Source organism: Myotis davidii, unplaced genomic scaffold (assembly GCF_000327345.1).
Source record: "Myotis davidii unplaced genomic scaffold, ASM32734v1 scaffold185, whole genome shotgun sequence".
Lineage (NCBI taxonomy): Eukaryota > Metazoa > Chordata > Mammalia > Chiroptera > Vespertilionidae > Myotis > Myotis davidii.
Genome location: NW_006297811.1, coordinates 4,411,082 through 4,427,563, shown reverse-complemented (window position 1 = coordinate 4,427,563; position 16,482 = coordinate 4,411,082). Strand labels below are relative to the sequence as shown.

General features: G+C 37.7%; 1 long non-coding RNA gene across 1 annotated transcript; it reads right to left on the bottom strand.

Annotated features, from left to right (window-relative positions):
- Positions 1-6,267: 6,267 nt before the first annotated feature.
- LOC107184624 lies at positions 6,268-16,228 on the bottom strand. The gene is made up of 3 exons (XR_001515524.1): positions 16,083-16,228; positions 9,443-9,444; positions 6,268-6,278 (listed from the first exon to the last, which is right to left on the bottom strand). It is a non-coding gene; the product is annotated as an uncharacterized LOC107184624 (long non-coding RNA).
- Positions 16,229-16,482: the final 254 nt, after the last annotated feature.

Sequence of the window (16,482 nt, the reverse complement as noted above, 5' to 3'; positions counted from 1 at the left end):
TCACTCTGCTTTAATTATGTTCAATTTGTAACAATGAAAATACATCCTGCATATCAGATATTTACATTACGATTCATAACAGTGGCAAAATTACAGTTATGAAGTAGCAAAGAAAATAATTTTATGCTTGGGGGTCACCACAACATGAGGAACTGTATTAAAGGGTCGCAGCATTAAGAAGGTTGAGAACCACTGCTCTAGAGGGTGCTTTTAATGAACGGATCTTGGAGCAATTGGCTTTTTTCTGTTTTGGTTTTCTCTGCCTAGCATTTTTAGAGGGTGGTGATCTTATGGCAGTGTAGTAATTAGTGAAATATTTATAGAACTGATTCACTCTTAAATAAGGCCAGGTTATTGAATAGCTTTTCAGCATTTCCAGACTTATTCAAAACTTGTAACAATCAGCCCAGTTTTAATGAGGGTTACAGTGTTGTAAAGTGGCATAAAAACAGAGCTGTTTTTAGGTGCCAAAAGGATATCCATTTTATTAAGCCCTAATAGTTGGCACAGAAAATATACTTTGTTGTAACTTACAAATATTGTCATGATCAGGTAAGGTTTTTTTTAACTGTAAAAATTCAAGGCAGAAGGGGAAATGTTTATCATAAAATACATTGATTTTTTAAAATAATGTAATAAATACCAGTAATATTCTGTCCCTTTTCTTCTCACCTTTCAGCCTACTTTCTAGAAGTTAATCCCATTAGCTATTTTCTTAACTTAGCTATTTTCCCTGGAATTTATCTGTTTTTCTGAGTGATATGGATATTTCACTATTTTTAAAATTCATTGAAAACATTGTCTATAGAACTTATCCCATCCGTGAAAAGGGGCTATTTGTTTTTGTATGTAGTTGTTTGTAGTGAGAGAGAATGACTTTCTTTTCCTCTTTTTGTTTTTTGAGAGAATAAGCTTCTAAAAAGACAGATCATACCAAATGTTGGCAAGAATACGAAGGGACTGGAACTCTCACGCGCTGCTAGTGGGAATGTAAAATGGAACAGCTTTGAAAAGGCACATCCCCCAAAGGCGCACGTAATAGTCAAGGACATATGTCACACAAACACATTGTTTTTCACCTACATAAGGATGGTCACAAAAGAGTTGATTTGTCAAATAATTTTAATGGATTTCTTTTGTGCCACATCATCCCTAGTGAATTCAACACATTTTAATTAAAAACAAACTGATTTTCACATCATTATTGGGGAACTACGTATTTGTGTAAAGTGAAGTATACCTTTGTCCAAAAATCTAAATTAGGAAGCAAAGAAAATAAAGGCGTTAGAACAGCGGTTCTCAACCTGTGGGTCGCGACCCCTTTGGGAGTCGAACGCCCCTTTCACAGGGGTCCCCAAGACCATCGGAAAACACGTATATAATTACATATTGGTTTTGTGATTAATCACTATGCTTTAATTATGTTCAATTTGTAACAATGAAATTGGGGGTCACCACAACATGAGGAACTGTATTAAAGAAAGGGTCGCAGCATTGGGAAGGTTGAGAACCACTGTGTTAGAGAGTAATCCAGAATTTATTGGGGAGGGAAACTTTAGATGGAAGGCTGGTTTGCCGAGACGTTGCAGTTTGGGGGGCTACGGACGATATGATCACTTAGGTTTAACGACGGCAATCCTTTTGAGATTCTTTTGCAGTGTCTCTCCCTCCCCACACTGGGAAAATGGCAGGACAATACGGGAACTGGAAAGCCCAAGTCATCATCACTGAAAAGAACAGAACCCAGCAGCTGGCGAAGGCTATTAGATATTAGAGCAACACATTCATTTGGCAACAAAAGCAGAATGGGAAACGGGGAGTTCTTTGTTTCCTGGCAGTCACTGAGGAACAGGTTGTATATTTCCAGCCACTCCGAGGCATGAGCCTTGCCAACGCCAGGGGGAGGGCCCACCAGGTGCAACGGAACCACAAGGGAAAGGTGGAACATAACTGAACAACCAACATTCTATTTGTTGAAAGACGCCTTTAGACACTCAATCCCAATTGACAATACAAAGAACAGAGGAAATGTCAGGAACCACCGCTAACGCTGGTCCCTTCACTCCTGGCATACAGTAGAAAACATGAAGGTAAGCAGAATTTTTTCAAAAATATATTTTCATTGATGTGAGAGAAGGGAGAGAGAGAGAGAGAGAGAGAGAGAGAGAGAGAGAGAGAGATCATGATGAGAGAGAATCATTGATCAGCTGCCTCCTGCACACCCCACACTGGGGATCGAGCCACATCCCAGACACATGCCCAGACTGGGAATCTTCATTCATAGGTCAACCCTCAACCTGACTGGGCTCAAAAATGATTTTCATAAGTATGCACTTGTCATTACTTTAAAATTAAGAAAAATTCAATTAAAGACCTACACTTAAAATTAAAAAAAAGTTTTAATCAAAAGAGTAGCCATGAAAACTCACTCAATCCCAGAATAGTTTGACTCTTGACTGGTGTCTGGGGGTGAATCTAGGCTGAAAGATATTAATTGCAAGAGAGGATGACTGCAGGTGAGAAATAAGTTCAATTATGTTTACAATTTGTGTTAAGGTCCCAAAGATTTTTTTTTTTTTAATTATAAAGAGTCTTTAAGAAGCACACTGCATGTAAATATTTATATAGAAGAGGATTCAATTAAGAACAGTGATCAATCATAACATGATTGTAAGAAAGTAAAAGTTAGGCAAATTTTTTAGTACAAAGAATGGGGAACTGCATTTTTACCTTTTTTCAATGAGAAGAATTATTTTTCCACACTGAGGTCAGTTTTTTTCTTTTAAATTATTCAGAGCTCAGGAGCGACTCCTTCATTCTGTTCCCCTAATGACCTAAGGGCTGCATTTCTATTTTTCCTCCTAAAGTTCTTTTCTCTTTTTGAACTGGCTTCCTAGTCTTGCCTTATCCTCATATGATATAACATATGTCTTTTACGCAGCTTGATTCATTCTCTCCAGTTTCTGATGTTTCTTCTCCTTGGGAATTTGTACCGGAACCTGCTGGACTTTCTCACATCTCTCATTTCTTTCAAAGTTGTTTTTGTCCAGGAAACTGGCAGAAGACACAGCTATTCATGCCTTTAAAGCCAGGTCTACAGACCTTGATGTTGGCTGTGAAAACGGAAACAGCCCTGGGACCCAGTGCCAGCCCACCTCAGCCATGATCCAAGGCCAGTGCTGCCAACCTCACTTGTTGAAAGAGAGGGTGGAGATAATTCTCAATCATAGAGAAAAAGCGTTCATTATCAAAAAGTTAAAAGTCACTGGTTATCACTTTTATATCATCCTAGTGACTCTGCTTTTCTAAGCTGGAGGCAACACACTTCCTGATTTTAAACTATACTAGTATTACAAGGAAATAGGAATCAGAAGATTATGGTTGGCATAAAAACTGACATGTAGGTCACTGGGAAAGAATTGAGAGCTTGAAAAAAATCCATGCATACACTGTCAACTAGTATTGGACAAGAGAGTCAAGAATACTGTACGAGGAAAAGATAGTATTTTCTGGCAGCCACTGAGTAATAGGCTGTGCTGGGAAAACTGGATGTTCACATGCAAAAGAACTGAAGCATTATTTTATACTACTCACTCACAAAATTAGAATGGATTAAAGATCTAAAACCACAAAACTCCTAGAAGAAAACATAGTAAAAAAAAAAAAGCCCCTGACATTTGGTTTGGCAATTATTTTATGGATATGACACCCAAACCACAAGCAACAAAAAGGAAAAATCAATAAGTGGGACTACATCAAACTTAGAAGCACTGCACAGTTACAGAAACAAAAAATTACAGAGGCAATCTCTGGAATAAGAAAAATTGTTGCAAACTACTGACAGAGAATCCAACCATTTCATTTTGGTGCTGATTCCTACATTGGCCAGCTAGGTTTTGATGCTACTAACTTTAGTCTCCAAAATAAAGGTTTGCAACCCTGAGGTAGGACATTTCCAAAAAGTACACGGCATGTGACATAGTAAATGTAAACATGAAGTGTTTCTAACCCTTATAATTTTGTGATTCCAGACACACGGGCACTAACACTGAAGAGGCCATATCACAGGATTTGGGCTGCCCAGAATCTGGTCTTTCTTTTCCCTGGAAGAAAGCATGGCCCATGAACTCTGGTCTGTGAATCTTAAGATCTGGTTCTGCCATTAACTTAAAGGTACCATCTTGGGGAAATTACATATCACATATCTCATTTTCCTCCCTTATGAAATAAAAGAGGTGGGAGTACATGGTCTTATAAGGTCTTTATATCTGTTAGTTTCAATTAATTTCCATTAAACCCATAAACAGGAGGAACAAAAAAAAGGAGGTGTACATATTTACACTCCAAGGGGATTATTATGGCATTGATTGACAGTTCTGAGTATGAAAGATCAGTGTATCTTTAACATTTGTATTTGTATACTCCTCTGCTCCATGGATCCTTGCCCTCAGTCACATGAGTGAGTTTCAGATGGTCTGTGAGTCCTAGGATTTGGGATGCAAAGTTTTGAGTGTATGTGCACATATTTTCTCTGGAGAATGTCAGCAGTTTTCATCAGGTGCCAAAATGTTTATGGAAATGCAAAGATGACAATCTGATTTTTTTTAGAGGAAATATGTAAATATAAAGCCTGTGAAAGGTGTGCTATAAACTAGTTCTCTGGATTAAATACCATCAACCTGGCATTTCCATTAACTGCTAAATCTTTAGACACAAATGATTCCAATTAGGATAGAACAATTATATGCCTAAGTGAATCATCTTCCCATCTAGACACTGAAGAACACAGTTGTCATGATAACACCTGTTATAATTATATTATCATTAATAACTATTAAGTTATCAAGCTAATTTTTCATTTCATAAAACATCTATGTAAAGAAAGCAGTCAAGCCCTAACTGATTTGGCTCAGTGTACAGAGCATCGGCCTGCAGACTCAAGGGTCCCACGTTCGATTCCAGTCAAGGGCATTTACCTTGGTTGCGAGCACATCCCCAGTAGGGGGTGTGCAGGAGGCAGTTGATCGAAGTTTCTCTCTCATTGATGTTTCTAACTCTCTATCCCTCTCCCTTCCTCTCTGTAAAAAATCAATAAAATATATTAAAAAAAGAAAGCAGTCAAGTAGGAACAGTCATTTTATGTAAGTTTACATTTGTTTTTGAATAGTAAGAAGTGAAAAGAACTTGATGAAAGAGTTTGGAAAAAAACATTACATTTCACAAAATGATTCCTAAGCATATGAATTCAAATCAGCTGAGATTTAAAGAAGAAAGAAACAAATCTAAAGAGGTGATTATAGAATAATTAACAAATTACTCTGGTCTTTACTTCCTATAAGATATGCCTCATGTGATGAAAATCTCGTTTGAATCAAACTTCAGCATAACAGAGGAAAACAGATTTGTGCCACCATTCTAGCTATTGACGGTTTATGCCATTTATCTTGTAAAATGCCTTTACTTTGGGATTTGTGTGATTGCTTTATTTGTGGTGACATTTAGCTCATTTGTATCTCTACTGTTGACAGTTAAATAGGTATAAGTTACATATTTTGGAAAAAAATAAGTCAAGTAATTTGTAGTTTTTTTCACTTTTGAACATCATATGGACTCATGTATTTTTAAATAGATTCATTGTATTTAATTTTTTTATTATTTATTTGAGGGAGAGAAACAGATCAATTTGCTGTTCCACTTATTTATGCATTCATTGGTTGATTCTTGTATGTGCCCTGACTGGGGATTGAACCCACAACCTTGGCATATGGGGACAACACTAATTGAGCTACTTGGCCAGGGTCTCAATTCATTGTATTTTATTATCCCCAATATGATGCCCAAATTGTTACAACTTTGGCCAGTGGTGGTTAACTTGCATATTCCCCTTTTATTAGATAGTATATATAATTTTACAGATGTAGAAGTTGAGATGTAGAGAAATTGAGTCTCTCAGATAACAGAGTTTAGCCAATTCTCCTGATTTTGAGGCCAATAATTTTTCAACCCCCACACAGCTATCCTATGTAATAAGAGAGAAATATGCTAATTAGCCATTATGCCCTGAGGCGTAATGACCAAGCACATCACAACCAGATCACGGATCAGCAGGAGGGTGGGCCAGTGAGGTACAAGCAGACAGCAGAGAGCTACAGGACAGGGCAGGGCAGCAAGCTGTGGAGGGTGGGGAGGGTATGGGGAGCTACAGGAAGGCAGGGCAGCAGGCAGAGAGCTACAGGAGTGTGTTAGTGACCTACTGGTACACAGATTTGTGTGCAGGGCTATTAGTACAAATTATATTAAGAAACTTCCAAAGTTATATGTAGTTCTCTATCTTAAAGAAATAAGCAAGGCCATACTGAAATTATCTTAAATCACATGACCTTCTGAATTTTCAATACCTGTAGGGACAAAAGTACCAAAATATTCCAGGGCTTTAATGACTATAAATACCCTCTGAAATATTTTATTTAGTGTTTCATTTCAGTGCTTAGATATGATAGAAACTACTTCACTTTTTTTAACTCAGATCACAATTAACACAAATTACTCTTTGAAGATATTTATAATATCCAAAATTTCCTTCCCTTATTGCAAAGTTATTGTTACATAGGAATATTCTATCTTCTCATCTGAATATTTATATGTAAAAATTTGCTTCCTCATTAACTCTTCCAATTGAACTTTAAAATTGCTCTTGCCACATTCTTGCTAAATGTGTTTTATTTTTAAAAATCACAGTCTTGCTGTGTTTAAAAAATTAAATTTGATAGCACCAATATCAAGTTTTAGCTTTTTAAAAGAACTATGGTATGTTAGTAGACAACCCTTCTCATAAAGCAACTTTATGCAGCCTTTCATCTATATTCAGCTTCTGATAGAGCTCATTATCTGAATGTTAAAAATAAAAAACAAAAACAATAATAACTGAGGAATCACAGACTTTCCAATAATTTTTCTCTTTCTTTCCATGGAAAAGTTATTCTGAATGAAAAATTATCTTCAATATAAAGTATTTATTAAAATATTTTGTAACCAATACATAATAGGCATTTAATCAATATTTGTTTGCCAGTGTTTTTAAATTTTTCAAATAACTGATTCACCTCCTAAGATTTCTAAGTTAATCCCCTTTAGTAAGATAAGACTCCCTTGAAGTTGGCATTCTCCATTTAGATAGCAATGGATTCCACTAATGTTTTTGAAAAGCTGTTGTTTTTTAGCTAAGTTAAGAATAATCACTTGAAATTGGTTTAAGGCTTAGCAAATTTATTCTCTGTTGAAAAAGTAATAACCTTTTAGCCTGGTCTCTGTTGAATATTTTCAAATTCTAAATTAATAGAGTCTGACTAATAATAAAAAAAACCATTTTTTTTCTCTCTTACAATGTAGTGTCGATAAGCTTTTCTTAAATGTGTGATTTACAGGGTCTCCTGAAAAAAATAAAGGTTCGTGGTGAAACATTTTTGTGAAATTCTCAGCTGAAGGGTCTTACACAGATTTTCAGGACTTCAGAGAACCTTCGCTACTGTGTCCGTGTACATTGCGGGTCTCTGAAAGAGGGTTATCTGATGCAGCATTTCTTTAATGTGTTTGCCTGCAAGTCTTCCATGGGGAGAATGTCTGTTTTCTTTTTTATAGATGAGTACATGGATAGAAAGTACAAGCCTTTTTTAAGGGGATTAAACTGTATCAGAGTTTATTTCACTACCACAATCATAGGAAATTTTCAGAAGGCAACTAGATAGTTCTAAATATGTCCTATTGATTACAGGATTGTAGATGTAGAAAATTAATATTGTATAAAATAAACTTAAGACAAGGCTCCTCTTGATTTAACCCACAAGAAGTCACAAGAAAATCAGGGCAATCCTAGAAAGAAGCAGCAGAAAGGGACAAATGGAAAACAAAAAGAACTCGTCAGTCAGTAATGGCACTGTTCCCCCATCCCATCATGACATGGCCAGGTAATAACAATGCTTACTCTGGTCCTCTTGTGACCAATTAATTGTGACTGGAAATGACATGTATCACCAGAACTTTTAATTTTGATGAGAGACCCTACAGTATTCTCTTTTTTGTATTTGGCATAGGGCAAGCAACCTTTGAAATGATAAGATCCATCATGAGTTTTTGAATGACTAGGATGAATAGAGATTCCTTATTGATCTGAAAGAATGGGGACATCTATAATATTTTCAACAATAAAGATAAATTTAAAAGAATGGATAAGCCTGGTACATTTCTAACAGTATCATATGAAATAAAAAAACATCAATAGACTTATTTCTACTAAGGTTATAAATCTTCTCTAGTCAATAGTCATGAATGTAATATTTTTTATTTTTATTTATTTTATTTTATTTTTCCCAATCACCATTTATCTCCCCTATACCCTCTTCCACCTCCACACCACCTATCACCACACTGTTGTCAGTGTCCATGAGCTTTTTCTCTTTTTTTGCTCAATCCCTCCACCCTCCCCTAATAACACTCCTCCCCGACCCCCAATGCTGTCTTCAGGCTCTCTATGTATGAGTCTGTCTCTATTCTGCTTGTTAGTTCAGTTTGTTCTTTAAAATCTTTATTGTTTTAAAGCACAAAAATTTTATGCTTTGAAGTTATTATTACTGGGTATTACCTAGCCAATACTGATACGCCTGAACTGTTTGAATCTGAGTCTATTTTCTAATGTTAATAAATCTGTACCCAGAATGATTTATCTTTTTTTGCCAAGGTTAATGGATCATTGTAGGAAATAATCTTCTCTAAAGGTGGGTTACCATTGTCCTTTTGCTCATGAAGTAAAGGAGAACTTTTTTAAGCAAAACCAATGCTTAATATCAGAGATAAAATATTTGTATTTGGCGTACACAAATTTAGTCTCTCTAATGTCACCACAGTTATATCAGATAGGTCATTAATTTGTTTCATATAAGACTAGACTATTGAGCTGGTAATTTTATATTTCATTTCTTACAGTTTCTTTAAATTATTTGTTCTTTAATGATTGTCATAATATCCAATAAATATATGAAACTTAAACATATTTATGTAAGACATCTTTGGACATTTCACTCTGTAGATGACTCAAAATAACAAAAAGAGATGACTGATAGAAAATACTCAATCTGTTTATTAATGAAAGGAAGAAACATTTTTTGTCCTACTATTGACTGGTAGGTTAGTAATTATTACTATTAAAGTCAAAGAAAATTGGATTCCAATACTTCCTGTGTGGGCTTGAGCAAGTTAATTAAACTCTGATGTTAAACCTATATCCAATGAAAATACATTTATCCTCTTTAAACTGTTTATCTGTATCTACCCAAATAGATACAGGGGGGAAATGTATATTTGATAATACTCCAAAGGAAGAGGCCACTTGATTGTAGTTCAAACACCCAGGCTGATGCACCAATTATTATCTGTCTGGGGAGAAAACGCCTGGCCCTGGCCCACTAAAGGTCTCTATCAACATCACCCACTTTTTGACCAGGTGCCTTGAGATATAGGGGCTAAATTTCAACTTCTAGTACATTTTGAGTTTGCTTTTTAATCCTTTCTGAAGAATGGGAGTTTAATCAGAATCCAAAGCATAGAAAATCACATACTTCATCATTTATACAGGACTCTATTAGGCAGAAAAGGCCTTAGGTTCTTAAGGTATTTTCCTTTGAAGACAAATGCAGTGCAAATCCCAGTAAATGCCATTGCCCATCATCTGCGAGTGAGCTGTCCTGTAGTGACTTAGAATGGATGAGAGAAAGCTGGCCCCGTGACGGATAAAGCTGCAGCTATCACTTGCTGTCGAATGACTGATAGTCTAAGGAGCACTTTGGATCTACCTATCAGACATTTCTTCTCCACATGCTTCCTTATGGACTAGACATCTCACCATTTGCCTTAATCCCAAAGATTCCTTTTGGAGATATGAATATTTTTACCTGTTTTGGGTCATTATCTTACTTAAAAAATGAAACAGATTAACTGGCCTTGCATTTTAATAGAGTCAACCAACTTATAATTATCTAAGACACTCATATACAGGATAAAGAAAAACAGGGAAAGGGATTCAATACTTTTCCCAGTGACATATGTCTCCCATAAGGAAGGAAGGAAGGAAGGGAGGGAGGGAGGGGAAAGGGAGAGAAAAGAAAGCAGAAAATGATTGGGAGCTTTTGTCAGGTTCGCTGCGGGGACATCAGTGCTGTACATCCTTAAAGAGCAGCATGGGGGTATACTTCTTGAGAAGAGGGGTGGAGAAGCCAGGGCAGTGAAGCAAAACAGCTGGACACACAAGTCTGGGTAAAGCGAACTCTGGCCCTGACCCCTTACCTGCCTGTCTAGACAGAGCTATGAGCAGAGTCAGAGGCTGTCCAGGACTGGCTTTCTATAAAGTAACACGATTAGGCCTGTGAGCACTTACCATCTGTGAATGATGCTAAAAGCAAGCAACATGCTCCCTCCCAACTGACTTTAGGCATATCAGGCATAATTAATTTGCTTAGTGTTTTTCCATTAAGGTCTCTACTCCCCACATTTGCCCTGATGTTTCCAGACAAATGTTTCCAGACAAATATTTGAATTTGTTTGCTTGGTGCTGATTACTTCTTAATGCACAATTCTAGATATACTTCTTGGACAATGAACAACAAAACAAAAACCCAGAACAAAATACTTTTCTAATATAAAGAGCACACTGTCATTTACAGGTATTTTGGGTCTAATAATCTTGCTAGCTACAAAAAATTCAGAGGTCTGTACATAAAATGAAATGAAAAGGAAAATATAACAATTTTATTCCACCTTCAGTAAGTTTGTACTTTATAGCAGAGACAAGTGCTAGATTTTATTCTGACAGCAATTACTTATTTATTGTTAGAATAAAGATTGACTCCTTATAGCGAACAAATTCTTTCTCCCTCCTGTTTTTCAACGTTAGGAGATATCATAAAACAACGCCAATTACTTCTTGGCCCTTCTCTTCTGAGCTGCCCATTTTCTCTAGATGCTCTTCTAAGTCCTACCCTTCACCGAGCCCTGGTGGGAAGACGTTATCATGGCGAGGCTGTCACAGCAGAGGCCACAGTGCCCTGTAAGCATCACCACTGGCTTATGCAAAGTCATGCTTCTCAATGTCACACATCGGACCTCTTTCTACATTGCTCTCTTTAGAGGGAAATGCCTAAGTTGACTAGCTGTTATGCTATTTTTTTTTTAAATCATTGCAGGCAGGAGATAATATCTACATGGAAACACCATTTTGGATGATTAGAGACACTGAAAAATATTTCTTTTCAGTCCTCAGGACGGTCTTCCAGCCTGAGCCCTCTGATGGGCTTCTTCTACATTGTTTCCAGGTCTGGCAGAGGTGAGCTACCCCCCAGAAAACCTGCCCTGTTGTTGTTGCTACTACATTCTGCTTAGGAAGATGTTTCTGAAGCTGCTCCATTGAAAATCTCCCTCTAAACCTGAAAACATGGGATGCCTGAGTTCCTGCAGGGAGTCTGCAGTCCCCCTTCAGCAGGTGAATGGTTAATGCAACTTTGGTTTGTCCATACCATGGAACACAACTCAACAATCAGTGTTTACACATGCAACAAAAACCTGGGTGAATTTTCAGAGAATGATGCTGAGTGGACAAAGCCCACCCCAAAACATTACATTCTGTGTCATTCCATTTATATCACATTCTAGAAACGACAAAATGGTTGAAATGGAGACGAGATCAGTGGCTGCCTGAGGTTGAGGAGGGAATAAGGGCAGGGGAGAAGTGGATGTGGCTACAGAAGGGCAGCCTGCGGGATCATTGTGTTGATGGAAATGTCTTGACTTTCAATGTCAATCTCCTGGTTGTGGTATTGTACTGAGCTTTCCTAGATGTTTTCACTGGGGTAAACTGGATAAAGAACAAAGGGAACTCTCTTTACTATTTCTTAGTAAATGCGAATATATAATTACCTCAAAATAAAAAGTTTAATTGAACAAATAAATGTGTCCAGACAAATGCAATCACGGACGATTGACACGAAATATATGTCCTGGTAGGATACTGTATGTCTTTCATACATGGGCATGCACACACATACATACACAAATGTGCTACTGGTTCCCTGGGTGTGGATTTTATTTTCTACTTAAGGATTTCTGTGAATCTATGACAAACTGCCATTTGATTGTTTTATATTCACTGAAATAAAACAAAAGTAAACTGTTGTCTGATCTTACATCCAATGTATATTCTTTCCTTGGTTAAAATTCCTGCAGTCCCTTGATTAAAGGTCCCTGGAAACTGGGAAAAGGAGAATTTATATTTAGAGACAAATCTCAACTGTTTGAATGCTAGGAGAGGAAGCGGGAGGGCCGTGCTGCTATTTGCACGTCCAGTCCGTCTCAGCATCCAGCCTGAAACACTGATTTGTATCTGTGACAATTCTGCAGCCCAGTGGGAGAGGAGCTTTAGTAAATACGATATATACTGTTCCATCACAGCTGAGCTAATGTCCCAGCACTCCCATTGCCTCCCAATGCCTGCAGACGTGTTACAGGCTGTGCGTCTCACACTGGCCTCTATGCCCACAGGCATCTTGGCTGTCACGGGGGCAAATTGTACCCGATGAGGCCTCGGGTCCTATCCAACCCTAAATGTTCAGGATTGGCTGAGAGCAGCTGCAGTGCTTTCTTCATCCCCCTCAATTGCTCTCCCCTGAGAGGAGACTGGCAGCTTCAAGTTTGACTTCTCAGTAATGACCTTGATTCATCCTATTGGGTGGCACAAACTCCCTCAACATTTAGGATTTCTGAAAAGCAGTCCGTGTTCTTTCTCCTTTCAGACAATGCTCTGAGGATTTAATTAACGTTTGACCAAGCTGGTCTACATTTCCAAAGACTCGGTGGTTGGTTCTATGATGGACTTGCATTTTTAAAAAATCTAAACCTAAAAGATGTATATTGGTTTAGCAGTTTCTAGGTCACATCCACTCTGATTTTCAAAAACCAACCATCCACCTTCGCAGACATGCTCTGAGAGGGAAGCCCTGTTTGCAGAGACATGAAGGCACCAAGGTAGGGGAGGCATAGGTCAGGACTGGAGCCTTCTCCCATCTCTCCACCTACTCGCCTTCACTTCCTTCACTGCCCTGTTGGGGATGTGCACAAGTATAACAAAGGGGTGTGGTCTTCTTAGGGGTCCTGAGACCATCGAATTTTGTCAGTCACACTCTTGACACCCTGATTGCACTAAATTGGTGTGTACATGCTGAGAATGCAGACTGCTTCTCATTTCCTTGGCTTTATCCATTTGGACATCGGAACTCCTCAGTTCCTCCCTTCTCTCCTTTAAGCCAAAAAATGTGGGACTCTCACCTCGAGACTCAAAAACCTGGAGATGCTTGCTTCAAACGTTTGCCATTCCCTTTATGCCCTCGTCCCTCTCAGCAGAGGTCCTTACCTAGTCATTTACTGAGAACCAGGCTCTTTGGCAAGAGGTTCTTCATCCTGCCTCTCCTTCCTGTCTGTCCCAGACAAGCATCCATCTCTCCTCCAGGGTGTCAATTTCATTTCCTCCTGCCTCCTTGAGGACCTTGTTTCACCAAAAATCTCTTTTCTTTTTTTGTAATTTTACATTTGGAATCTGTTTTTCATACATAGATGAACAATCAAGTCCTTTGTATTTATAAATATTTTCTTAGCACCACTCCTTCAGTTACTGTTGGATCTTTTCCTTTCTTCTTCCCTCCTTTTTTCTTCGGTCTTCTTTATACTTGTTTTCCTCAGTTCTTCTTGACCACTCCACTCCCCACCCCACTGAAGTCCCATGGCTTCCAGCCCAGCTGGTTCTCTTTCCGAACCCTAATGACACTTTCTCTGCCTCTTTCACACGCTCTTTTTTTCTCCTCTACCCTTTATAATAGTTTACCCCTCATATCTACCCAAGGCTTTTGGTTCTAGAGTTACTTTTCTATATTTTAGGAATCACTTTTATTTCCTGAGCTTCATCTATCAGTTTTATGCAAAGGAACCAAGTAAGAAGGGATTCTTCTCATGACCCATTTAGCCATATAATAATGAAAGTGCTACCATTGAGCAATAATTCTACGGGGGTTATAATATAAGGCAAGAAATGTTTGCTTAGAACCCCGAAAAAAGGCTAGTGTTCTGACTCTGTGTCTAAACCTTAGTTTTATCATATGAAAACAAAAAGGTTGGACAAGACAATATCTGTATCTTTTACCTCATAGTCAATGATTTGTGTAGAGTATTTTTTTAAATATGTCATTGCTCCCAGTGTCTTAACTTCTACCTCAGGAAGACAACATGCCAACTAGAAAAAGAGATGTTTTTGTTTTAGGATTCTACTATAATATTGCTTTATAAAATTTAGTTAAAGAAATTAACTCCTTGGTATTAATTTTTTATTAATTTTAGGGCCTAGGGCATAAGGGGAGAAGGCTCAATTTAAGTTGGAAAAGATTTTGATTTGCCATTACCTAGGATTCAGATGTAAGAGTTGGGGCTACCATAATAAGTGCTAGAGTTATTATTATTTTTAAAAGTCAATTCCTGTATCCCAGATACCTAGATGTAGAAAAGGCTCATAAGTTTGGCCTTGACTCACTTTTTCAGGGGGGAAACTGTTACATTTCATTTGTCATGGGTCATTGAAAGATGCAGTTATCATTAACTGCTAAAGCCTTCAATCAAAAGAACTACAAAATCTGCCAATCTGGGTGTTAAAAATAAACTCCTCTTCCTTTTTAATAGGGTGTCTCAGTGGAACTTTTAATGTGTGACTGACCCAAGGTCATTTCCAAGTCACCTTAATCCTTGTCAACAAGCACAGCTGTGAGCAGGAACTCACAGACGTAACACTCTATCTTTGCTCAGATTGCCTGTCCTCACCAGCGCTCAAGGTCCAGCCCTTGGAGCCTCTCATGCTTCCTCTCTTTTAAGACAGTATGAGGTCCTCAGTCTGATGTTTTGCAAGATTCACTGGAGGCCAAAGTTAGAGTGTAGGATGAGTTTAAATATAAGTAATTTGATTTTAAAAAACCACTTGTAGTAAGTACTCGGTAACACATTTTAAAGCACAACCAAATTGTCTATTAATATTCTACAATATAAGAGGCTAGACCGATACTGCTATATTTTTAAATTCCCTTTCTTGAATTTTGCAATCAGCCTTTTATTATTTAATAGACACTAATGGATAATTCAAAGTAGTACATCATAAAAAATTAAAGTCGTCTTCAGATATCCTCATTATTATACATTTCTTATCTAAGAAAAACCTTTAAGCCTGCTTGAAACTCCTGTCCTTCAGTTCTGCTGGATGGGCTTTCTGTTTCCTGTGCTTTTCCCTTCTCCCTGCTCCCTCACTGCTGGGGCTTTCTTCCTCCCTCATCATCAATTCATGATACACCTCAGGTGAGTAGTCCAAAATGAGTCCCCACTGGCTGGAATGATGGTGAAGTCCAAAGGTTCATCAATACTTTTTGATTGTTACTGCTTTACTCACTTTTCATGGATCTAATCATTCCTTCACTCATCACTCCCAAGATGGTCTCTGTCCCAAATCTCACCTCTCTCAAGTGCTCTGACTCTTCATCCCAGCCCCAATGGTGTTCAGATAAATAGTAACTGTCCCTCTAAAGCAGTCCAACCTTTCTCTTGACAATTGAACCTACCACCAATGGTTAGCTCCAAATATTGTTTACAGAGACCCACAATAAGCCACTATATTTGACTCTGTCCTCTGCACAGCAAAGGAAACCATCAACAACATGCAAAGGCAACCTATGGAATGGGAGAAAAATATTTTCAAACCACATACCGAATAAAGAGTTAATATTCAAAATATATAAAGAGCTCATACAACTCAAAAGCAAAGAAACACACAGCCCCTTTAAAAATAGGCAAAAGACATGAATGAACATTTTTTCCCCAAAGAAGACATACAAATGGCCAACAGGTATATGAAAAAGTATTCAACATCATTAATCATCAGGGAAATGCAAATCAAAAGCACATTGAGATATCAAGTCACATCTGTTAGGATGTCAATGATCAAAAACACAAGAGACGCCACGTCACGTGTACATAGGTCATGACGTGTCCATGGCCAAAGTTCTTATATATTTCTTTTATAAGCTGAAAGAAGGTCTATTTATGTTTTTAGGTCTATGAATGGAACGTTGTAAATGCCTGTCAGTCGAACAATAAAATGATTGGAAAGTGAAAACAAACAAACAAAAAACAAACCCACAAGAGATAAAAAATGTTCATGAGGATGTGGAGAAAAGGGAAACCTTGGTATACTGCTGGTGGGACTGTAAATTGGTATAGCCATTATGAAAAAATAGTATGGAAGTTTCCCAATTAAAAGTGGAACTAACATGATCCAGCAACCCCACTCCTGGGTATACATCCAAAGGAAAGAAAACAGGACATTGAAGAGATATCTGCACTCCCACATTCATTATG